This window comes from Canis lupus, chromosome 32 (assembly GCF_011100685.1).
Source record: "Canis lupus familiaris isolate Mischka breed German Shepherd chromosome 32, alternate assembly UU_Cfam_GSD_1.0, whole genome shotgun sequence".
In the NCBI taxonomy this organism is placed as follows: domain Eukaryota; kingdom Metazoa; phylum Chordata; class Mammalia; order Carnivora; family Canidae; genus Canis; species Canis lupus.
Genome location: NC_049253.1, coordinates 31,073,092 through 31,098,448, shown reverse-complemented (window position 1 = coordinate 31,098,448; position 25,357 = coordinate 31,073,092). Strand labels below are relative to the sequence as shown.

Below are 25,357 nucleotides of genomic sequence, written 5' to 3'. Positions count from 1 at the left end.
GAGAGAGGCAGAGACACAGGCAGAGGGAGAAGCAGGCTCCATGCAGGGAGCCCAATATGGGACTTGATCCCTGGTCTCTAGGATCAGGCCCTGGGCTGAAGGTAGCGTTAAAACGCTGAGCCACCCGGGCTGCCCTATTTTTTTTTTTTTAAGATTTTATTTATTTATTCATGAGAGACACACAGAGAGAGGCAGAGGCATAGGCAGAAAGAGAAACAGGCTCCATGCAGGGAGCCCAATGTGGGACTCCATCCCAGGACCCCAGGATCATGCCCTGACCCGAAGGCAGACGCCCAACTGTGGAGCCACCCAGGTGACCCGAGAAAGGGTTTACATCACTATGACACACATGATTTTAATTGTCAACATAGATGTTATTTAAAAAATATCCACCATTTGCTTTGCCACTATGAAACTTCTCATCTCAGGCTTTCTTACCCTACTGCCTCTTCTTTCTTTTTTTCCCTTCTCTCCTTTTTGCAATTTCATTTTGGGAGTAAGCAAGTAAGCAAGCAAAAACAACCACAACCAAAAAACCCCCCAAAACAAAACCAGAAACCAACAAAAATCTGAAGCCAATCAACCAAGAAACAAATATCTTTCTTTCTCTTAAAAACAAAAACAAAAAACAACGCAACTCTCCTCTTCTTCTGAAGCTTTTGTATCACCAAAGCCAAGATCCTCAATGTCTTATGTTCTAACATGAGTAATTATGGATGTATTCTCCTTTTTTTCACTCGCCCTAAAAAAACATTTACTCTATAAGATGAATACAAACTTTCTAATTTTATAATCAGTAGATGGAATACTCAATTCACTATAAGCAATGGATTAGAATAAAAAGGTGCTTAAGTAGGGCAAAGACATGATCAGCTCTATATTTTATTTTATTTTAAAGATTTTATTTATTTATTTGAGAGAGAGAGAGCGAAAACAGGAGAGGATCAGAGGGAGAAGCAAACTCCCCACTGAACAGGGAGCCTGATGCAGGGCTTGATCCCAGGACTCTGGGATCATGACCTGAGCCGAAGGCCGATGTTTGACTGAGCCACCCAGGTGCCCCATTAAGCTCTATATTTCAAGAAGGGCTAAAATATAACCTCCCTTTGATTCGGATTATTTATGTATTTCAAGATACAGCACATCAGGGATCCTATTATTAGCAATAATTATCAATGTTTTGATTATATGCAAAAGTATAATCAGTCTTTCTGGTTAACAGTATGAAGGATAATAGAATCCAGTATCCCATCATATAGGACTTTTATAGAGGAATTCACTGTAAATGTAATAAAATAAATGCCTGGCTATTACTTCATAGTGGTTAAAAAAAAAAAAAAAGCTGACAGTCGGATTCTCTGGCACATTCATTAACCACAGACAAGGGAACAGCAGAATTTGCTTAAAGAAATGCAAATGGATGCCATTGTCCTTAAAAGTGAAGACAGCACAGAGTAAGGAGCACACTTTGGCACTTTTTAAATAGATGTTTCTTTTCTGTGCAGATAAAAAAAATTCTTTTTTTCTGGTGAATTGTACTGAAGTGTCTGTTTTACTTAGATCTATAGTAGTATATGTGGTTTAATTCTAGTCAAAATGAGGACATTAAAAAAAACTCATTAGAAACTTATCCAGATTTCCTATTTATTTATTTATTTAAAAAATTTAAAATTACTTTTAAAAAAGATTTATTTTTATTTGAGAGAGAGAGAGAGAATGAGCAAACAAGTGAGTGGTGGTGGGAGGGAGCGGGGCAGAGGAAGAGTAGGAGACTCCTCACTAAGTATGGAGCAGGTTGGAGTAGGTTTTGAGGCTCATCTCAGGAACCTGAGATTATGATGTGAGCTGAAACCAAGAGTCAGATATTTAAACAACTGAGCCACCCAGGCGCCACCCCCTAAATCTTCTTTTTAAAAATAACCATTTATAAAAAGGTAGATCAGTATAATATGATGTTCTGCATTCTTATTATTTTTAAAAATGAAATTAAGGCACTCCTGAGTGCCTCTCCATTAAGGTAAACCTTATTAAGAATTGTACATAACATTAATGAAAAACTATTACCAAAAATATAACCACATGTAACAAAATCCTGAAATAACATGGTTCTAAGGTCATCACCTCTTCCAGCCTAATTTCCAGTACTAACATTTTGGGCATTCCATTGTGCCTTTGCACATGTTCTTTCCTTTTACCTGTTCCACTGGGAAGGCTCTTCTTCCCCATGGAAAAAGTCTTTGTCTCATGACTGGTTTCTTCTTCTCCTTCAGATCTTTAAGGATACATAATCATTTTTGTTTGGGTAAGGATATGCATGAGTTTTAAAAATAAATAGGAATGTATCAGAGATTTAATGAAATATCCTGTGGTTGGAATGTAGTATATATGTGTGTGCAGGTGAGTTAAAGATTAAATTATAAAGGTAAGCAGGCATCAGTCAGGCAGGACTTTATGTATCATTCTATTGTGTTTGTCAAGGCAAAATTGGCTGGAGAAAATGATTGGAATTTCAGAAGGATCACTTTAATAGCAGTGTGGAGGGCAGCCCGGGTGGCTCAGCGGTTTAGTGCCACCTTCAGCCCAGGGCCTGATCCTGGAGAGACCCGGGATCGAGTCCCACATCAGGCTCCCTGCATGAAGCCTGCTTCTCCCTCTACCTGTGTTTCTGCCTCTGTCTCTGTGTCTCTCCTGAATAAATAAATACAATCTTAAAAAAAAATGGCAGTGTAGAAAGTTGATACTGGGGGGTGGGGTGGGGTAAGACTGGAAGAAGGGTTAATTATTAGTAGACTGTAGTAATGTAGACAAGAGATTATATGGAAGTTCCTTGGTACAATAAAAGTGGAAAGGTGTAGTGGGGTGATAGATGAAATAGATGCAAGCTACTTTACTGAGAGAAGTTGACAGGGTGAATATAGGTGTTAGTGGAAGACAAAAGAGATTATTTTCTAGTGTTATTTCTGGCGTTATTTCTAGACTTTGATGAATAACTAGATTATGGTACAATTATTCAAAGTGGGAAATGTAGGAGGATTACTGAATTTTAGGGGAAGGATTTTCTTTTTTGTTTTTTTTGTATATTTTTTTATTGGAGTTCGATTTGCCAACATATAGTATAACACCCAGTGCTCAACCTGTCAAGTGCCCCTCTCAGTGCCCATCCCGCCATCCCCCCACCCACATCCCCTTCCACAAACCCCTTGTTCATTTCCCAGACTTAGGAGTCTCTCATATTCTGTCACCCTCTCTGATATTTCCTACTCATTTTCTCTCCTTTCTAGGGGAAGGATTTTCAACCAAGAAATGTACAGTTTGAGCTTGAGGTATTATGAAATATTGGGATAGATCAGTGATTTTCAAAATATGATCTCTCAATGCCTGGAGTCTCTAAGACCCTTTCAAAGGGTCAATGAAGTCAAAATCATTTTCTTAATAACATTAAGATATTATTCCTCTTTTCTGCCATCTTTCTGTGCCACTATAAGGTGTGCTTGAATATTCTGGTAGGTGCTCTCAAGAACATTAACAATGCTGAAAAGAGAGGCAGACTTCAGCATCTTATTAGGTCATGCTCGGTGTGGAGTCTGCTTCAGATTCTTTCTCCCTCCCTCTCTACCCCTTCCATCTTGTGTGTGCTCTCTCTCTCAAATAAATAAATAAATAAAATCTTAAAAAAATATTATTGTGATATGATGGCAAAGGTTAGTTCAAATTACTTAAAAGGAAACCAACTTATGTAAACCTGTATACTTCTGGCTCTAAAAATTTTGTGTACAGTTCAATTGTTAAAATATTTCTTTTTCCTCAGAATGCTCTTTTTAGTATTTTATAGACAGGAGTTACTCCTTAGAAATATGTAAAGTGCATATCTTTTTATACTCCACTTGGTGAAATGGGAAATATGCACAGTGAATTACAAAATTTGTCTGGAGGATAGTAACTTGTCTTTGAGTTATGAGCTGAACTAACCACTTGTTTTCACAGAATGTCATTTTTATTTAAAAGTAAAACTGACAGAAAAGCTGTGTTTATTCAGAATTGAGTCTTTGGCTGTTATGTTCTTGCAAATGAATGAACTGTTATCTGGAGAAGAATAACAGATAGTATTTGATGCTAGTGATAAAATTTAAGCTATCAGGCAAAAATAAGAATTTTAGAAAGCTTGTATTTATCATCATCAGCCTGATGGTTTCCCAACTCTTAAAGGTTTTTCTAATGAGATTGGTGATAACACTAAAAGTGTAGTAAGAAAAACTATTGTGTAATAAAATGTGCCAACACATGGTAGATCTGTATAACTAAGTGAACCAATATTTTTAAATGACCAATCTGTAATTTTACAAAATTGTGCAAGATATAGATTTTCAGTTCATTGATTTTTTTTATGAGCTCTGTCAAGTATACTGATGAGCCTCTCAATAGAATTATCTCTGATATTGTGTTTTTTAAATAAATTCAAATATTTCCAATTGATTCCTATAGTTTCCATTTCTGCTGGAGCTTATATATTTGCACATGTTGTTTACCATTTTATTGGATTGTTTAGCATATTTACCATAGTTATTTTAAAGTCTCTTGTATAGTGGTTCATCAGATTCTTATTCTGTTACTTGTTTTAACTTTTGAAAATAAATTGTTTTTCTTTTATCTTTTGGAAAGGAATTGTTTTCTCTTTTTGCATGTCTTGTGGGTTTTGTGTGTGTGTGTGTTAAATGCTGGACATAGAACAGTAAAGATTGAGATAAATAGTATTTTTGCAAGAAAATAAGCACTTTTTCACAGAACTTCATGTAGGGGCTTGATTCCCTTTAGTAAGGAGTTGGTTTGGGTTTGGTGTTTTGCAATTGCTTTGTTATCTTCAGGGCACCACAGCCTTCAAATTTCCCTGGTTTGGGGCACTTTTGCCTTCAGGTTAGTCTGGGAGCTAGGCTGCCAGCAGATTTTCCTGGGTTTGTGTTCTACCTTCAGCTTTCAGATGTCCTTGCATGTCTGCACCACAGAAGGGATCTCTCAGTGTTCCAGCACTAGGTTTGTTATGGTGGCAATGAAGTTCTCCATCATCCTAGTTCAGTGTCAGTCTTATGAAGGGATTGCATACTTGAATCTTGGAGGTGGGCCTTTCTTTTTTTTTTTTAAGGATTTTATTTATTTATGAGAGAGAGAGAGAGGGGCAGACGGAGAAGCAGGCTCCATGCAGGGAGCCTGAGGTGAGACTCGATCCTGGGTCTCCAGGATCAGGCCCTGAGCCGGAGTCAGCGCTAAACCACTGAGCCACCCGGGCTGCCTATGGAGGTAGGCCTTTTTTGGCATTCCTGCCCCTTTTTCCCTGTGGCACACAAACTCCTTGTATCTATGTCTCATCTTGACTGGGAGTTTCTCCCTTCACCCTAGCAATAGTAGACTTCTGTATTCTGTATATGCTTAGGTTCCTGAACCAGGGTGGCTTCCTGCCCCTCCCAGGGAAAATAGCTTTTCTTTCTACCCTTCACTCAAATGCAGTGGGTCATTGTCTGTTCTCTGGAAGTTACAGTGGTTACTACCCCATCTCTAGCAGTTTAAGGCTTTTGCTTCTCAGTAAAAAAAGAGTCCTGGGAAGCAAACAAGAGTTCACATCTTTTCCCCCAGTAGCAGTTGACCACCCTCTATAGTTCTGTACCATTGAGGTAGGTTCTTCCTGGTCTCCTGTCTTGTTCCATTCTTTCATGTGAACACTTAGAGGAAGTCCAAGGAAAAGAGCTCTCAAGTGAGTGCAAATATGCCTGTGTCTCCTCTAGCTATTCTAGAAAAACATGATAGTCCACAATTGACCCTTGATAATCAATTCAAAATTTTTAGTTGATTTCTTTTTATACATCTGAATAGTGACCACCTCTTTTTCCCATGCATGCTCTGATACAAGTAAGATACTTTCTGTAGTTGGTCTTAGAGAAACTAATTTTAACTTAAAATTCAGGTTATTTGGTTGTCTTGTGCACTTAGCTATCTAATGGGATCAAAACAGTTTTGATTTTATGCTTTATCTGACTTAGTCTCTCATTGTTAAGGTGGGAGTGACTTTCTAGCTTTCTACATTCTGAGAGCAATGGATTTTAATATAAATTGAAATTATGAAAACTTATTATTGATATTCATGTAGTTATTTTTTTATAGGTCTTTTTTTAAATTTTATTTATTTATGATAGTCACACAGAGAGAGAGAGAGAGAGGCAGAGACATAGGCAGAGGGAGAAGCAGGCTCCATGCAGGGAGCCCGAAGTGGGATTTGATCCTGGGTCTCCAGGATCGCGCCCTGGGCCAAAGGCAGGTGCTAAACCGCTGTGCCACCCAGGGATCCCTCATTTAGCTATTTTTAATGATTTATTTATTTATTTATTCATGAGAGATACAGAGAGAGAGTCAGAGATATAGGCAGAGGGAGAAGCAGGCTCCCCACAGAGAGCCCAATGTGGGACTCGATTCTGGGGTCTGGGATCACACCCTGAGCCAAAGGCAGATGCTCAACCACTGAGCCACCCAGGCATCTCCTATTATTAATATTTTAAATTTCACATTGCAACTTACTTTTAAGAACCTAATACCTTTTGAGTTTTGGTGTAGTATTAAAGACATATATTCACAATTATCTAAAGGAACTGTCCAAATACTCCAGTTTTTAACTAGTTGTCTGTGCAAGGCTGAATTTCACATATTTCAACCGAAACAATAACATAACACGGCAAACTGAAAGAAGCAAATGTGAGAATCCAACTGTCTTCTCTTCAGTAAGACATTAACAAATGTGCAAAACAGGGGGTTCCTGGGTAGTGTGGTAGGTTAGGTGCCAAACACTTCATTTTGGCTCAGGTCTGATCTCAGGGTCATGAGATCAAGCCCCACATTGGGCTCTGCGCTCAGCAGGGAGTCTGCTTGAGTTTCTCTGTCCCCCTCCCTCTGCCCCTCCCCCTCATTCTCTCTCTCTCTGAAGTAAATAAACAAATCTTAAAAATATATGCAAAAAATAAAAGTGTCATTCTCACTATTTTTATTCTGAAGAGTATAGTTTTTAAAAATAAAAACATTATTTATGCAACCTATAATGGATTTATAATTATTATTTTTGAATGAATCAATATTGTCTTTAATATTAAAAGACTAAATTAATATTTAAGATAATAAATATTTCAAAGATATCTCATTTTTAATCTCTGGTGTGGTAAATATCTATCAATACAACCTGCATAAATAGGAGCTCTTTGGGATTCTTAATGATTTTTTGAGAATATAAAGGGCTTGGTTTCTGGCATGAAATATCTGAGAAGTACTGAAATAGATTAACTTTATTTTTATAAATTTATTTTTTATTTTTATTATTGGCAATTTGCCAACATATAGAATAACACCCAGTGCTCATCCTATCAAGTGCCCCCCTCAGTGCAAGTCACTCAGTCACCCCCACATCCCGCCCACCTCCCTTTCTACCACCCCTAGTTAGTTTACCAGAGTTAGGAGTCTCTCATGTTCTGTCTCCCTTTCTGAAATTCCCCACTCATTTTTTCTCCTTTCCCCTTTATTCCCTTTCACTATTTTTTATATTCCCCTTCACTATTTTTTATATTCCCCAAATGAATGAGACCATATAATGTTTGTCCTTCTCCGATTGACTTATGAAATAGATTAACTTAATAGCAGAAGGATATATGGGTCTGGAGGTGGAGAGATACGAGGCAGAAACATTGCTTGGGAATCAACAGTGTGTGCTTTGTAGGGGAAACTATGTGAATGGATAATATACGGAGACAAGTAGAGTGAGAAGAAAAGAACCAGGAATAGACCCTGGGAACAGCAATATTATGGCTCAGTGGAGGAGGAGGGATAATCATGAAGTACTGGAAAGGAATAATCAGGAGGATATAGTGTCACAGCCGTCAAAGGAGTAGAGTTTGAGAAGAAATGTATGGCTTAAATGGGTCAGTCAACATCTTCGTGAAGGAAATGTTTCTTAGATCCTCATTGGGACATGTTAGTAGGTGGTGAGGTCATAGGTAATAACTCCCCTCCCTAATCCCCTAAGCTGTTGGACTTCTTCCTGTGTACTATAAAAAGAAATTCTACCATCTTAATTTCACTTGATGTAGGCCAGTGTTGAGTCTGCATTCCAAGTGAACTAAGGAAACTGGTAGAAACACTTTTAGCCACTCAGGCTGAAACAGTGACCCCAAAATTATTTATCCAAGGTGACTAGCTTTCTCTCTGTGGTCAAAGAAAATTTTAAAAGAGGGAGGTGGTGATGTTGGGATGACTATAAGTAATTTAGCACAAGGTGTGAGGTATTGGGGTCACACTGGGAGATCTGGTAAGATTCAGAGGCTGAGCAGAGGCACTGGAGTTTGAAAAGTTTGAAAGCAAGCAAAAGACTTAGGGAAATGTTATGCCCCAAAGACTTGGCTTCAAGTTGAAATTCAAGCCAGGGAGAAGGCAATACTAGCAGTTATTGGTCACGCAGGCCCTTCATGATATATTCAAGAGCTATCTTTCCATTCTTAGCCCCAGACCTCCACTAAGCATTCTGTGTTCAAGGCCTTCTTTCATTCCTTCACATGGGAAGCCTGATGTTCCTTTTGCCTACAATACATTCCCCTCATTTCTGCACGTGATAGCCTCTGGCCTATTTTCTAGGTCTTAGCTCAGAGGCCTCTCCCTCAGAGATATTCTCATAACTAAAATGTTTTTATACCCTATCAGAATGCATTGGTTATTTCCCTTAGAACTTCTAGTGCAATGAACATCTGCTTTATTTAAATTATTTCCTTAAATGAGCTTAAATATAAGATAAACCAACAAAAAATCCAGTAAGGAAAAAATATATTAGTGGTTAGTGGGTCAGTAGGGGAGCTATTTGAGTCACATGACTTTTCAGGACACAGTAAATCACAACATTTTGATATCTGCAACTCTGCTTATAAAACACATATATCCATATAGATAGATGTGATCTTCCCCTCATTCATATGTGTTATTGCATTCTTAGTTTAGAGTTTCAGTTAATTGCTATAAAGCCTGGTACATTTGGGTATGTCAATGACCATATGGTCAAAACTGTTAAATTGCTAATTTGTTTATTAGTTTGTGTCACAAATATTTTATGTATATCTAGTAGCTCACCAAATTTTCAAGCTCCCAAGCCTCATAGGTATTGAATTTACATGACAATGAGATAATAGCTCCCATCCTCTTGGTGCCCCTGTCAACCAGCTTACATTGCCTCAGATATAACTATGACTTGGTAGTTTATTTTATTTACTTTCCATTTTATGGAAGCAAGCACAAGTAAAAGCACAGAAGAAAATTGTTAACCTGTAGATTTCTTTAAGAGACAATTCCCTGTTTCTCAGTTTATATTATACTGCTTAGGTTGGTGGAACTTTACAGTATTGTTAGCAATGAGGGCAGAACTCCCGTCTATGTTATAGACTAAGAGTGTAATAGACTTTTATTACTGTATTTATTTCTAGAGACAAAACATGTAAAGCTCGATCCATGGAGCAAAGATTCTCCTTCTATAAAGACCAAGTTCCACTTTTTCCCCTTACTAAATGGCACTCTCTATGTTTATTTGCAGAATTGTGTATTTACGTGTGCGAATAAACACGCAAGCACACAGTGCAATAAGATTTGATAATGTTGGTTTTATTTGGCTATTGTTTCTCCTGTATATTCCTTTGTTTCCCTTCTTAATTCCTTCACATAATCAGTCACCAGGCCATATTCTTTCTACCTCTGCCAAGTCTCCCAGACAAACCTCTGAGCATTATTAATTTAAGCCCTCCTCAATGATCTCTTTCTTGGAAAGTTGCAACAGATTTTAAGCTCTTTTCCTTGATTAGGTTCTTTTCTTGAATTTGTTTCTGAGCTGAGTTCTTACTAGATGGCTTACCTGGGGTGAGTTATATACTTTCTCTGAGGTTCATTTTGTGCTTTTGGAAAGCAGGCACAATCATAACAGCTTCTTGTTCTTATTGTGAAAAGTAAATGAGTTCGTGTATGTAAATTCTTAGCACTTGGTAAGTTTTCAATAAATGAAAGAGAAAGGCAATAGTTTCTATAATATGACCTCCCTTTCTAGTTTCCTACAATTCTCCTTTCCCAAATATAGTCTCCGCTGTAGTCAAATTAAACTCCCCATTTACTCCTCAATAGTCCTAAGTTTACCTGCTGCCATTTCCCCCTTTATGTGCTGCAGTCTAACTAAATGGTTCATGTCCAGCTCACGTGCTCCCTAAACTCACAACCTTCATGATTCTAACAATTGGAAGCAATTTCTTCCTCCTCCACACTCCCAGAATCAAGCCTTCCTCTTGCCCTAGCATGTCCCCATTCTTGCTATTCTGAATGTGCCCCTTTCCCTTCTTCCAGCAAATTAGAGAGTATCAGAGGAATGCATTTAGAACCTTTATCTTGAGACCCAACAGACTATGGAAATAGTTGTCTCCCTTTGCTTAAAGGAGAGGCCATGCACTTCTAAGACATCACTCTGCGATTACTTGCCCTGACCCCAATACCAGATACAGCAGCCAGTCTGTTGTCTAGAGATTTTTTGGTCCTTGCTCAATTTCATCTGTTGCTTCCTTGATTCCCTCTTACGTCAAATATTCTTTCAACAACTCCCTAGGTTTCTTTCTGGTCTCCTTTCTTTTTTTTTTTTAAAGAGATTTTATTTATTTATTCATGAGAGACACACAGAGAAAGGCAGAGACACAGGCAGAGGGAGAAGCAGGCTCCCCGTGAAAGCCTGATGTGGAACTCAATTCCAGGACCCTGGGATCACAACCTGAGCCAAAGGCAGATGCTCAACTACTGAGCCACCCAGACTCCCCTCTGGTCTTCATTCTTAAGCAAGGCTATCTTTCTTCCCTGATCTTTCTATTTCCATCTTGGCCAAACTTCTAGGTTATAAATTCATTATAGCAATTGCCTCCTATTATTGCATCTCTACTTTACTCCATCATTTAAAACGTATATCTTAGGAATAATGCACATAACCTGTAGCACTCAACTAAAACTTTAATATTGTTAGTTGCTTTCCTTGCCTTTGAGCTATCTAATTCTGTCCAGGCGTTTATCCTTCCTCTGCCTCCATGAATTCCTCGTAGTCAGAACTACACTTTTCCTCCCTTCAGGCTCTATCTTCTTTTTACTTGGCATTGTTCCCACTCACCTGGGAGTTTTTTGTCACACATTTGGGAAAAGGCAATTTTTATACATTGCACTTTTCATGTACCTGATATTTATCATATCCAGTCCCTGCTTATGGGTTGTAATGGCTTTAATTTTATAATTCCTATTTGTTATAAACTCTCTAAAGAGAGAGACAGCACATTAAATACCTTTATATTCCCTAGTGTCTTCCTTAGTGCTTTGCAAATAATAGGTATTAAATAAACATCTAATGAATGAATACAATTGTAATTATGCCTTATATTTAAAGATGTTCATTGTGTATAATGTGGAATTGTTTTGTTTGTTGCTATTCTTTCTTTTACTCTTTTTCCTGGTTAACAAATAACAAATACTTGGCTTTGTGTTTATTATTATTATTATTATTATTATTATTATTTTGAGAGAGAGAGTGTGAGAGTGCGAGCGGGGAGGGGAGCAGAGGGAGAAGATCTCAAGCAGGCTCCATGCTGAGTATGGCATTGGATGTGGTTTTGATCTCATGACCCTACAATCATGACCTGAACTGAAATTAAGAGTCGGATGCTTAACTGACTAAGCCCCCTAGGCGCCCCAGTGAATACTTGGTTTTGACCTAGAGCTTCTCACTGTAGATACACAGACTTTCAGGGCTGAGTGAAATTGCTCTGTGCCTCATTCTTCAAGCAGTAGATGAGAAAAATCCATATTTGGAATAGTCATTTCCTTTCTACCCCCTAAATGCTAAGACTGAGGCAGGTGGTAACAGGCTGCCCTGAAAGTTCACTGGGGACTACCACACAGGGACATAAAGAAAATGCTAAGTGCCTTATAAAGTTGTCTTCAAAGGAATCCCAGTGCATATGTGGTGAATGCCCATAGATGGTGCAGATATGGCTTGTCCTTGCTGCTTCTCCAGTCAAGTTATACTGATAACACCAGGTAGTTCTCTGGAGACAATGGCAGTATCAATTTGTCAGATTGCATAATAAAAATGCTTGAAACTCAGGCTGATTTTAGTCAGCTTTGTGGATCAACACGGATATCCATAATAACTGGTAAATTAAGTGGAATGGAGAGAGTACACCCAAAAGGCAATAACAACAATAATGAAAACTAATAAGGTGGCTAAATAACATACTGTTTTTGTGTCAGTAAGGAAGCAATTTTCCAGTTGTTCTAGGTATAAGACAAAATTATGGACTAGACTGTATACATTTTATCATAATTTGGTTTTGTGTTTTTTTTTTCCTCAGGCTTCTCCACTTCCTATTTTTACTTCTATTTGTGCATGTGCATGCACACACATGTGCAAGTGGATGTATTGCTTACTTTGCTAAAGGTTTCTTTTTTATTTTTATTTATTTTTTTTATAAATTTATTTTTTATTGGTGTTCAATTTGCCAACATATAGAATAACACCCAGTGTTCATCCCGTCAAGTGCCCACCTCAGTGCCCGTCACCCAGACACCTCCACCCCCTGCCCACCTCCCCTTCCACCACCCCTAATTCGTTTCCCAGAGTTAGGAGTCTTTCATGTTCTGTCTCCCTTTCTGATATTTCCCACTCATTTTTTCCTTTCCCCTTTATTCCCTTTCACTATTTTTTATATTCCCCAAATGAATGAGAACATATAATGTTTGTCCTTCTCTGATTGACTTATTTCACTCTTGCTAAAGGTTTCTGAGGATTTAGTGCTTGGGTTGCTTTTGAATAATTGCATAGCATACACATTGGAATTTGCCTTCTTGGCAGATGTAAATTGGTGGGAAGCTACAAGACTGAATTGTATCAATGGCAATTGAAATACTCTAAAAATGGGCAGTGGACTTTTGATACGTGCATTTCTGATGTGGTCTTTCTGTAGTCAAATCCAGAATGATTGTCTCCCCACAGGTCATGGAAAACTGGGACAATTAACCTCCTTGTGAATCTGGCAGTCTTCAAGTCATGGTTTCCTGAGTTAAACCATGAAATCTAGGGGAGATATGGGTATACAAGTAATCCGGGGACTTTTACCCACTTTAGGCACCCATGAAGCCTATAGTGGATTTCAGTAAAAGCAAAACTTCATGGAAATCCCAGTGCCACACTAACCCTGGAAACTTGAATTTATGAGATAGATATACATATATAAATCCTCTATTGAACCTGAGTAAGAAAACTCTTCTGAAGGAATTGTTTATTTCTCTTAATTAAATGGACTGTTCTGTTGTTGTAGAGATTGGTTTAGAATAAGTCACACTGTATATAGGAGCCCTAAAGCAAGGATTATATGGGGCTGAGGAAGGGGTGACAATTGCTATCATTATGTGGATATGTCTATGAGAAATGTTCCACCTTAGACCCCAGGATTTGGTGGTCCAGAACATGTCAAGTTGCACATTAAAGAGATTTATTATGACCTTATCTTATACCCCTGATTCTGCTTACTCTCAGCCAGCGTTCCTCTGTCTTATAGTCCTTACACAGAGACCTAGTTTTCTTGGATCCAGCCACTATAATGCCCTGGTCCCAGGGAGTCTGGTCTTAGAAAACCCTGATTGTGTTTAAACTGTTCTTGAAGATGCTGCTAAATCCCTTATAGCACAAGGCTAGGAGAGTTGGGGTGTAAAGATCCATTGTGAATAATAAAAGCTGATTATTTACTACAAAAATATTGAGTAGCCTTCCTTAACATAGTCAACAATTATGTATGAAGAGTGCTACTGTCCATGATGTTAATTCCTTAAGATATCAATGTCTTCTGACAATGTGTTTGACTCCCATAGCTAAATTTTTGTGTTCTTTCTTATTCTAAAGGATAAGGTGAAACTTTACATGAAAAAATAAGGCTATTTGAATAAGCAAACATGATAACATTGATTTTACTTCATGATGATATATCTCTTCTAGGTAGAATGGTCACATGATCTAGTCAAAATTCCTACTGAATTCATATTGAATTCTCCTTAAAATTCAAGAACTATTGTAAAATAATTGCTTTGCAAATATCACTATTTCAGTTCCTCATTTCTTTCACATGTTGGGAAAAAAGATATTTAAGAAACTGAGTAAATTAGTGTGACACTTCACCTAGTGAATCCTATTTGAACAACAAAGGTGTCTTCCTTTGGTACTAGAATGGTTCTCTAGCATCCTTCTCAGTGCCCCCTAATGCCCTCCATTAACCATACCTTCTCTTTTAGACATAAAACATATATGACTGTCTACCCTAATGTAGGAGCCAAACTTCTATGTTTTTTAAGATTTTATTTATTTATTCATGAGAGACACAGAGATAGAGGCAGAGACATAGGCAGAGGGAGAAGCAGGCTCCCTGCAGGGAGCCTGATGTGGGACTTGATCCCAGGACCCCAGAATCACGACCTGAGCCAAAGGCAGACTCTCAACCACTGAGCCACCCAGGTACCCCTGGAGCCAAACTTCTTTGATACTCTTTGAATTTATCCTTACTAACCAATCATTCTTTCTTCATCTTTGTAGGCTTTTCACCCCTATACCATAAACTTGTCTTAGTTCATTCATGGTGATGGTATGCAGACCTAGGCCAAAAATATTTAGTTGACATCAAATTATTAACCAACTCATCTTAATTGAACAACTACTGGCAGTCTGTTAGTGTCTGTCGCTAAAGCACTGATTCTCAAACTTGAGTCCTGGGTTTTTAGGTATCCATAAAAATAACAGTATTCATTAAACAGCTATTTATAATTAAAAATGTTTACCTGAAACAGCATACCTCCCTGCAAGGCTGAACCATAGTTTACTTTTGACTGGAGATACATTTTAATTCCTTTGGTAACACAGATGATCTCATATAGATCACATATGCTGACTGTATTTTGGGAATATCTTACTGCATATTTAGTTGATTATGTTTTTGCATAATAAAAATGGGAAAATATGTTAATTGTTACTTAGTACAATTTGCTTTGGTACATACTATGTTTTAAAATATGGAATCTGATGTGGAGGGGAGAGTAAAAAGTAAATATGTGATTAAAATATTAGTGAATATTAGTTTCCAAACTTTGTTCTGTGGCTGTTTTGTTCTTAGTCTTAAGCTGGACGTACTGAGCACAAATATGTGGGATCTCTCATCTTTTTTTTTTTTTTTAAGATTTCATTTATTTATGAGAGATACACAGAGAAAGATAGAGACATAGACAGAAGGAGAAGCAGGTTCCTCAACAGGGAGCCCGATGTGGGACTGGGTCTTAGGACCTTGGGATCACGCCCTGAATCAAAGACAGACGCTCAACTGCTGACCACCCATGCCCCGGGATCTTGCATCCTTATTTTAACGAAAACATCTACAAATTTATTAGTTTTTCAAATACAGGATATCCACAATATTTGGAAACATTTATTTCTTTATAGATTTGGGATGTCTTTGGTGACATTATATTCCTCTCTGCTTCTAGACTTTACAAACACTGTGGTATTAGGCTTCTGAATAAGTATTGACTGAAGAGAGAGTATTCTGAGGCCATAGGACATTGAAAACCAATGTTTTAAAGAGTGCTTATTTGTCTTAGGCTCCCAGAAGCAGGAGCAGTGCATTATTATATTAACTAATCTGAAAGCACTGCTTTTCTTCCATGGTTCCTTATTCAAATGGTAATGGGCAGAGGGTTTTCTAAAAAATATTCCTCAAAATCACTGTGGTAAATTCCACTTAAAAATCTAGATAGTTTTGGGCAGCCCCGGTGGCTCTGCGGTTTAGTGCAGCCTTCAGCCCAGGGCCTGATGCTGGAGACCTGGGATTGAGTCCCACATCGGGCTCCCTGTATGGAGCCTGCTTCTGCCTCTGCCTGTGTCTCTGCCTCTCTCTGTCTCTGTGGCTCTCATTAATAAATAAATAAAATCTTTAAAAAGATGTAGATAGATTTAAGGAAAAGGCATAATGATGATGTTATTTATGATTTTTTTTTAAATTTATTTATTCATGATAGTCACACGGAGAGAAAGAGAGAGGCAGAGACACAGGCAGAGGGAGAAGCAGGCTCCAAGCACCAGGAGCCCGATGTGGGATTCGATCCCAGGACTCCAGGATCGCGCCCTGGGCCAAAGGCAGGCGCCAAACCGCTGCGCCACCCAGGGATCCCTGTTATTTATGATTTTGAGGAAAAGCCATCCATTCACAGAAGTCTGCTTCAGATAAAGTGTACCCATGCTTCATTAGACATTGATTGAGGAAACTGTTGCCATTTGTTGAGAGCTGCCCTGTAATGGATGAGATTTTCTGCTTCCATTTTATTTTGGAACATGAACTGAGGAATGAAAATATAAAAGAATTCCTTTTATTCAGTGAACTCTTGCATCTTTAGTCTTACTCTTTCTTTTGTTAAAGATTTATTTCTTAGAGAGGGAGCAAATGAGTAGGGGGGGTGGCAGAAGGAGAGGGAGAGAGAATCTCAAGGAGACTCTGCACTGAGTGTGGAGCCCAAAATGGGGCTTTGTCTCATGACCTTGAGATCATGACTTGAGCGGAGATCAAGCATTGGCCACTCAACCGACTGAGCCCTTTCAGTTTTATGCTCTTGCTGAAACATTTCTGTTGTGTCTCCTTTTCATTAATAAAGAGGGATAGGCTATTGATATAAAACAAACATTTTGGGAAAATCCCATTTTTGTTACACAATGTAAAATACTGTGATAAGAATGCCAAAGCTGGATCTCCCTGTATACCTATCTTCTTTCATCAGGGCTCTTTGAAACAGTGGCCATCATAGTGAAATCTAATTCTAAGCTTACTTAAAAATTAGGAAATACTGTTTTAAAAAAAAGTAGTAATGGAAACAAAAGATTTGCTTCAAAATATGTAAAGTACAACTCCTAAGCACAGGATTGTCACTTATCCATCATCTAACATATGATTTCAAAGGGTCCTCTGTCTCTTGTGTGAAAATAAAATTGTTGACAATCTTATGATTTTGTTTAAGCCTTTTATTTTGGAATAATTTTATATTTACAGTGAAGTTGCAAATATAACACAGAAGTTCCCACACACCCTTCACATAGCTTTCTCTAACGTTAGTATTTTACACAACTGTGGTACATTTGTCAAGACTAGGAGATTAACATTGGTATGTTATTACTATTAACTGAACTCCACAAAGTTTATTTGGATGTCTCAGTCTACTTAGTTGTTATGTTTTGCTTGCCTCCTCTGGTCTATGACTGTTTTGTAGTCTTGTTTTTCATAATCTTGACTCTCTAATGAAGTTTATCTTGTACAATATTTAGTTGTCCCACAAGCTTTTTATTTACCAAAAATTCAAAGATCTTTTCTTTATTTTTGTGTCTTAAGTCTTTCTCTCTATATAGATCCAAGTTCTTTTGTAATCATTTAGATAAAAGTAGTTTTAGTTAGTTTGTTTTATTTTGTGGTGTGTTCATGATTTCATTCCCAGCCCTGCTCAGTTTTTCTCTCCCCAGGAATGTTTAATTCTTTGCTCAACTATGAAATAGTGGGAGGCTGTCTTCTGTTTGAAGTTGTGGGCCAAAAGAAATTCTCTTCATAGAGAAAAAAAAAAAAAAAGCTGTCTCCTGGAAAAATAAAGAAATAGCTGACAGTTGTTAAAGTCTACCCCAGAAAATAGTGAACAAAAAAGTATTGTAAAGAGCTGTCAAGAAGAATTTAAGTGTGGAGATAGATTCCCACTCCTAGTAAAAGTTTAGTTGTTAATCAGTTTGAAATCATCCAGAGATCTGCTCAGACATTACACTACTCCAGCTAGTATAACATGATAGGAAACATGTGATGATATTTATAAGTAGAACTATAGTATTTTTAAAAAATGGTTTCCATAGATTCCTCGTGTCTTTGCTTGTATTTGGCATATTATAGGCCAGTCATTACAGCTCACACATGATATGCTAGGTAGGGAACTTGAGCAAGTAGCTCTCTTTCATGAGTGTTTTTATCCAACATTTATGGATAGCTAAGGTTTTAAGACTATCACCATATTCTTAAATTATAGCTTCCAAAGATGTGTGACTTTTTTCATAAAATTGCCCATCAAGCAACAAATTCCCTTCCCCTGCCCTACCGTGTGGCAGATGGGCAGCATTATTATTATTTTTTTTAATCTTTTTTTTTTAATTTTTATTTATTTATGATAGTCACACAGAGAGAGCGAGAGAGGCAGAGACACAGGCAGAGGGAGAAGCAGGCTCCATGCACTGGGAGCCCGATGTGGTATTCGATCCCGGGTCCCCAGGATCGCGCCCTGGGCCAAAGGCAGGTGCTAAACTGCTGCGCCACCCAGGGATCCCTGGGCAGCATTATTATTAACATGAAAACCCGTCATTGATTCAGAAAGGCAATGTTAGTAATAATGTGATATTTTCCCCAGGCAAAAGCACCATTGCTTTCCTTGATGGGACCAAAGACTGGATAAAAAAATGTCCTGGGTAAGAATCAGTCAATAGGTCATGTTTTGTTCACATGTGATCCAGTTCAATTTAGCAATGGTTGAGTAAAAAGAGTGTTACTGTCCAATATTTTATAAGAAGCAAACTCCTATTTCATGTTACTTTAATGATTGCTCTGTGATGAGTAAATCTAAATTTTACACTTACACAAACTGATAGAAGGAAACCTAAGAAATCATGTCCTCAAATATAGTATATTTCAGGCCCTTAAAGCCATTTGTTTTCATTCAGTGAGTGCACATGTTCAGTAGCTTTGATTTCCTCTTTACACAAGTTTCCTTCTAAGGAGGTATATTCGCTCTGTTTTGTGATACTTCTTGTTTAGTTTAACTTTATATTTTTAAAAGATTTTATTATTTGGCAGGGAGAGAACACAAGCATTCAAAGCAGGAGAAGTAGGTTCCCCACTGAGCGGGGAGCCCAATGTGGGGCTCCATCCCAGGACTCTGGGACAGTGATGCTTAACTGACTGAGCCACCCAGGCACCCCTTCTTGTTTATTTTTAGATAAGTGTTTTATATTTATTTATTTAAAAATTTTTAAAAAAGATTTTATTTATTTATTCATGAGAGAGACAGAGAGAGAGAGAGAAAGAGGCAGAGACACAGGCAGAGAGAGAAGCAGGCTCCATGCAGGGAGACCGACGTGGGACTCGATCCGGGGGCTCCAGGATCACGCCCTGAGCCAAAGGCAGACGCTTAACTGCTGAGCCACCTGGGTGTCCCAAGTGTTTTATATTTAGCCAATGAATGCTGAATTTAAGATTGTTAGCTGAATATTTACTGTCATATCCTTAGATCTGGTGAGACATGTGGGTAGATCAGGATTCAGAACTACTAGATCGCCTCACTGAAGTTTGATGAGCACCAAGGTAGTTGATGATCTATCAGGGTCCCTGGTTAGAGGAATCAATCTGGTGATCAAGCAGAACAGGCAAGGATTTCAGTAATCTCTGGTCATAGTCGATTGGTAGAGGGAATATTACATGAAGTAGCATATTGTTGTAAGAAGAGGATTTGGTTCAATCAGAGGGAGTTGTGTGGAGAGGGAGCTGTATTTCGATTGAAGATGAGGCTAGCAAACAGCGTGTCTGGAAAGCCTGTACTTGGACATAAAGGCCCCAGGTATTATCGGCACATTGAATGGTGGGTTAACACCTGCAAACTCACAACAAAAGACCAAGACAGAAGTTTAAATATAAGAATTGAGATTCATATGACCACTCATGAAAGGAAATTAATTAGGAATTGAGAGAAAGTAGGACTCTATTTCACATCTATGGAGCATGTGCTAGTTCGTGACCTCTCAGAGACAGTTGTCAAAGCATAATTGAAAGTTCAAGAACTTTATTAGAGGAAATGGCTGTGTGGGAGACAATGGGGGAGGGAACAATGAAAGTCTGGGGTGACCATTAGATGTAAATCTTACCCTGCAGAGGAAAGGGGGAGAGGGCCGGGTAGAAGTGCCTTGGTCTGCCATGCAAGACCTTCAAGTCTGATGAAGACTCCACCAGGCTGTTTGGGAATTCTCAAGGCAGTGTCAACCATAAGACACCTCCTATTTCTCCCAAGACGGTACCTGCCCCAATATGCCTGCTGTGCTCAGGCATTGGTTTGGAGGGAACTGTGAGAAAGTGTGGCCTTGGTGTCAATGTGGCAGTGGATTTCAGAGCACAACAGCTAAGACTCTTGGTCACTTTGCTTTCTTTCTCTGTGGTTGAATGAGTAAGAAGTGCATCCTTATGACCATTCTAGTGTATTTCATCAAGAGAGATATGATGCTTATCCCAAACCGTGGGACTGTGGCTCTCACTTGAATTGGTTTTAGACACTGGGGTTGGAATTGATTTTATAAGACAAAATTAGTTGATTCACACTGGGGAGAGGCGAATGGATGTGGAGGTTAGGAACCAGTTTGACTTTGACAACTACTTAGGGGTGTCAACTGTTTCTTAGCTTTCATTTTCTGTATGTATGTATGCAGTTCCCATGTTAAGTGATTTTCTGTTTTATGATCCATGTATAACTTAATTGTGTCAATCAATTCTCACATGCCATTTTGAGGGCTATTACAATGAAATATTCAAGTTGCTTAAATGTTGTGACTAAATAAAACTGCAATGTCAAAAGACAAAGTGATTTATTTCAGAGGTTAGTAGTTTTTCTTGTTTCATCACCTTTTATCATATTAATTACATAGGAAGAATAATAGGAAAACACGTTTCTCAAATACAAAGAAGTAGTCAAACTGACATCATGATATCCCAGATTTCCTGGAGTAATAGTGAGAACAAATGGGCTTCTACTGATTTTGTATTTATAGATTTCAGTGCTGTAGTATGGAAAGTCTTTTTTTTTTTTTTGAAAGTCTTAAACTGTATATGGGATGAAGGCTTGTAAGGTCTTAGGGTTAGAAAGATATGTTCTTTTTGTGTTGATGGTTCCCATTGACATCCATATTGCTAAATGTATGTGTGTGTGTGTGTGTGTGTGTGTGTGTTTAAAGGTTTTATTTATTTAAGATTTTATATATTTATTTGAGAGAGAGAGAAAGAGAGAACAAGAAGGGGGAACAGGAGAGAAAGAAGCAGGCTCCCCACTGAGCAGAGCCCAATGTAGGGCTCGATCCCATGACCCTGTGATCATGACCTGAGACATTCAGATGCTTAACTGTATGGGCCACCTGGGTGCCCCAAAAGATTTTATTTATCTGAGAGAGAGGGAGAAAGAGAGAGAGAGAGAGAGAGAAAGAGAGAGAGAGAGAGAGAATACAAGCACAAGCAGGAGAAGCAGATTCTCCACTGAGCAGGGAGCCCAATACGGGGCTCAATCCCTGGACTTCAGGATCAGGATCTGAGCCAAAGGCAGATGCTTAACTGAGCCACCCAGGCGCCCCACTAAATGTGTATATTCTTAGTAATGAATTTTCCTGTGTAAATCTTTCTCTCTGGTCCTTTTCAATTGGCATTGTTTATTCTGTTTTTTGTTTTGTTTTGTTTTGTTTTGTTTTGTTTGTTTTCCTTAAAGCTAATAGATTGAATTCAATAGCCAGTAATGAAGCTTTCACAGTTACTACCTAGTCCTTGGAATGCTTTAGATCAGATTTCTGTGGTGATGTAGCTGCTGCTGAGAAGCAGGAAAGGGGAACTGGTGAGAAAAAAGCAGGAAAACTATAGTAAGCTTTAGCTGACCCCGAGCCCTTATTGAAGTTTGTCTTATAGGTTTCCTTTTAGGGCACAGTCTGACTGTCCGTGCTTTTCTCTTTTCTTTAGTCAAAATTATGAGGAAGAATGATAACAGAGGCACCAGAGCATAAGATGATAAATGATAAGCCTGATTATTAATGGATAGTGATCTCTTTGGATACGCATACCCACTTGTATAATATATGTACACATTTCTATCTGTCTATACAGATATATATGTCTACACACACACTCTCTCTCACACACACACACACACACACACTCATATATACTTTTAGTGAATTTGGAGAACAAAGGATACAAGAATAGCATATATTGGAAGGTTTCCATGGTTCATAATCTTGGAGAGTTCCACCCGTCATGGTGTGGTCCTTTCTGATTTAGTATTTATTAGACTTGGGGCTTCTGACTTTCACTTATATTCACTTCAGGGAGCAGCTTAGCAACTACTTGCATTATTTCTGACTTTGCCTTTATTAAAGATAATATTAGGTTACATAAACCCTTCTTCTGTTGGCCTTACCTCCCAAAATAAAAATATAGAAAGGCTTTAAAACATATTTCATGCCAATAATTGGCATTCTTTTCACTGAAGTGAATGATTTGCCTTCCTAAAGACTTGTAAAGTGGGTATTACTCAGTTCACTAGAGTCTGCCCAATTGACTAAAACACCTCATGGTAGATTTTCGAATAGTGACCACAATAAATCACAACTCTAGTATCCATATATCTCTGCCTGTGACTTGTCTGTTCCTTAAAGCAAGATGTGGAATCTATTTCTATGCCCCTTGAATCTGCACTGGTCTTGTGATTTACTTTGTCTAATAGAATGTGGCACAAGTGACCTAGTGCAAGTTCTAGAGCTTAAACCTAAGAGGTCGGGCAGCCCCGGTGGCTCAGAGGTTTGGCACCACATTCAGCCAGCGGCGTGATCCTGGAGACCCGGGATCGAGTCCCACATTAGGCTCCCTGCGTGGAGCCTACTTCTCTCTCTGCCTCTTTCTCTCTCTCTGTGTCTCTCATCAATCAATAAATAAAATCTTAAAAAAAAAAAAACTATTAGGTGAAACCACATAAAACCACCAATAACTACTTTAAAAAAAAAAAAAAAACAAAACCTAAGAGGTCTTATAGCTTTTATTTTTACCTCATTGGGACATTGAAATCACCATCCTGTGAAGAACCCAGACTAGCCTATTGGGGAATGAGAAGCCAAATTGCAGGAGAATGGAGGCTTCCAAGTAGACAAGTAGCACACAACTGCCATGTGTGAGTGAAGCCATTCTGGCCCCTCTCTCTAGCTCCAGTTGAGCCATCATATGACTGCCCCTACATGAGAGATCACAAGTGAGGCTAAAAGAATTAGTGAGATTGACAACCCATAGAGTTGTGAGAAGTAATAAGTCATTATTTTAAGCTGCTACATTTTAGCATGGTTCTTTTTTAAAAAAATATTTTATTTATTTATTCTTGAGAGACAGAGAGAGAGAGAGAGAGAGAGAGAGAGGGGCAGAGACACAGGCAGAGGGAGGAGCAGGCTCCATGCAGGGAGCCCAATGTGGGACTTTATCCTGGGATTCCAGGATCACACCCTGGGTGGAAGGCAGGCGCTAAAACGCTGAGCCACCCAGGCATCCCTAGCATGGTTTTTATATAGCAATAAATAACTGAAGCAATCCAGGATAGAGAATAGGCAAGGAGTAGGCCCCCATCTCTAAAGAGTCGAAGGCTGAGGTGTAATACAAACTGCCAATCGCTAATTATAAAATTTATGTCTCATGTTTGCTTTAAAATATTGTGTGATTTGGGATTCTCTTCAATGATATATTTATGTTTATTCTGATCCAGAAATAAATTTAAGAATTTTCCTACCACTAAATATAATTGATGCTTAAGAAATATGTGTTTTATTTATCCTGTGGAAACATAACTCTTGGTATAGCGCTCTGTATCCCATTTTGAATAGTATAGTATTACTAATGTGTAGCTATTGAAATGCAAAGTATTGGAAAATAAGGTGATTTAAACTGCCCATCTTTTGTAGGTTTGTTGGAATGTTGTTTCTCTCATCATTTATGATGTGATAAGCTCTCCTGCTGTTTTTCCTTTGTATCCTTGAATAAGAATGAGTCTTAGTTATCTAATTATGGGCAGTGTTCATAAGAGACTCCAATGAGACCCTACAGACCTGGTTTTGGTCAGTTCTCTACAGATCTAAGGCTTTGTTTTTTGTTGAAAAAAAAAAAAGGTGACCTGTTCATTTTTGTTGTTGCCAGAATAAATTAGTTGTTGCCTAGCAACCAGTTTGCCCATCAGCTTCATAAAGCAGGAAGTGTTCCTAGGCAAATCACTTTACAGTTTTATAGAAAAGATTAGATTTATCCAAATATGTTCTAGGGTTTGGAAAATTATCCTGGAAGCATCAGAGTCACAAAGATAAAGTCAGAGAATGAGCTGATTTTTACATTAAGCCAGTTTGACCTAGTTCTGCTGTCATTCATATTAGTTGGAAGATAGCCACTGCTCTGATCCAGATAGGTGTTCTCTATTCCTCACCATCTCGTTCCCCCTCCCCTACCCCCTGGGCTCACCTCTACCCTGTACATCTGAAGGATTAGGATCTGGAACCATAAGGCTATTCTTCAGAACTCTGCCCCAGCCATTCTAGTTGTTAAACATTTTTAATATCACCCTGGAAATGACCATACTATATAGTTCAATTCAGTTTTTATCAGAGTAGTTGGCAGAACAGATAAAAGAAAGTATGAAATAATAAAAAGTACATGAAACTATCAGTAAAGGGGCTTGTCATGTTATGACTTTAGGACTAGCTAGCTGAATAACATTAATCAGGTCTGACATGTCCACATCTGGATAATGAAGGAATTGATCTATATGATCTCTAAAGTCATGATCAGTATAAATATGTTTATGATTCTAGGTAACAATCTCCATTATTCAAGTTGAATTACATCCTAATTTAGGAAACATATAGTAGTTAATTAAAATAAGGCTCAAATTGCAATACCAGTGGGGGACATTAAAAAGCAACAAAATAAACAGAGGGAGTCTGCTAGCAGAGGGTAATTATAAATCTCTGAGAGAAAATCAGAAAATTCCAAGACCGTAAAATAAAGGGAAAGAAATAAGAATGCTAGTTATTGTGCATTGATTCTATTTTTCAAACAAATGGCTCTGAGTGATTTATAATTGAACTTGTTAAGAACTAATTATAAAATTACAAAGTTTATTAATAACAGTTAATCTAGTAATAGTAAATGACTCTTCCAAAAGAGTGAGATGGTATATTTAATAGCTATCATGACCTGATAAAAGATTTAGAAACAAAATGGTGTATCCTGCTTATTATAAGTATTTAATTTAATGAATATCTTTTGACTAATCTACATAAAGTAATAGTGATGATTAAATAAAGTTTGATTTAAAAAGATTTGAGGCTGGATGTCAGCAGCATGGCAGGCTAGGAAACTCCTGGTCCTTGTTCCCTCATGGGAATATCAATAAACAACTAGAA

At 38.1% G+C, this 25,357-nt stretch overlaps 1 protein-coding gene across 1 annotated transcript in view; it reads left to right on the top strand.

The window, feature by feature from the left end:
• ARHGAP24 (Rho GTPase activating protein 24) overlaps positions 1–25,357 on the top strand; it is a 743,240-nt gene that overhangs the window by 59,648 nt on the left and 658,235 nt on the right. The window lies entirely within an intron of this gene.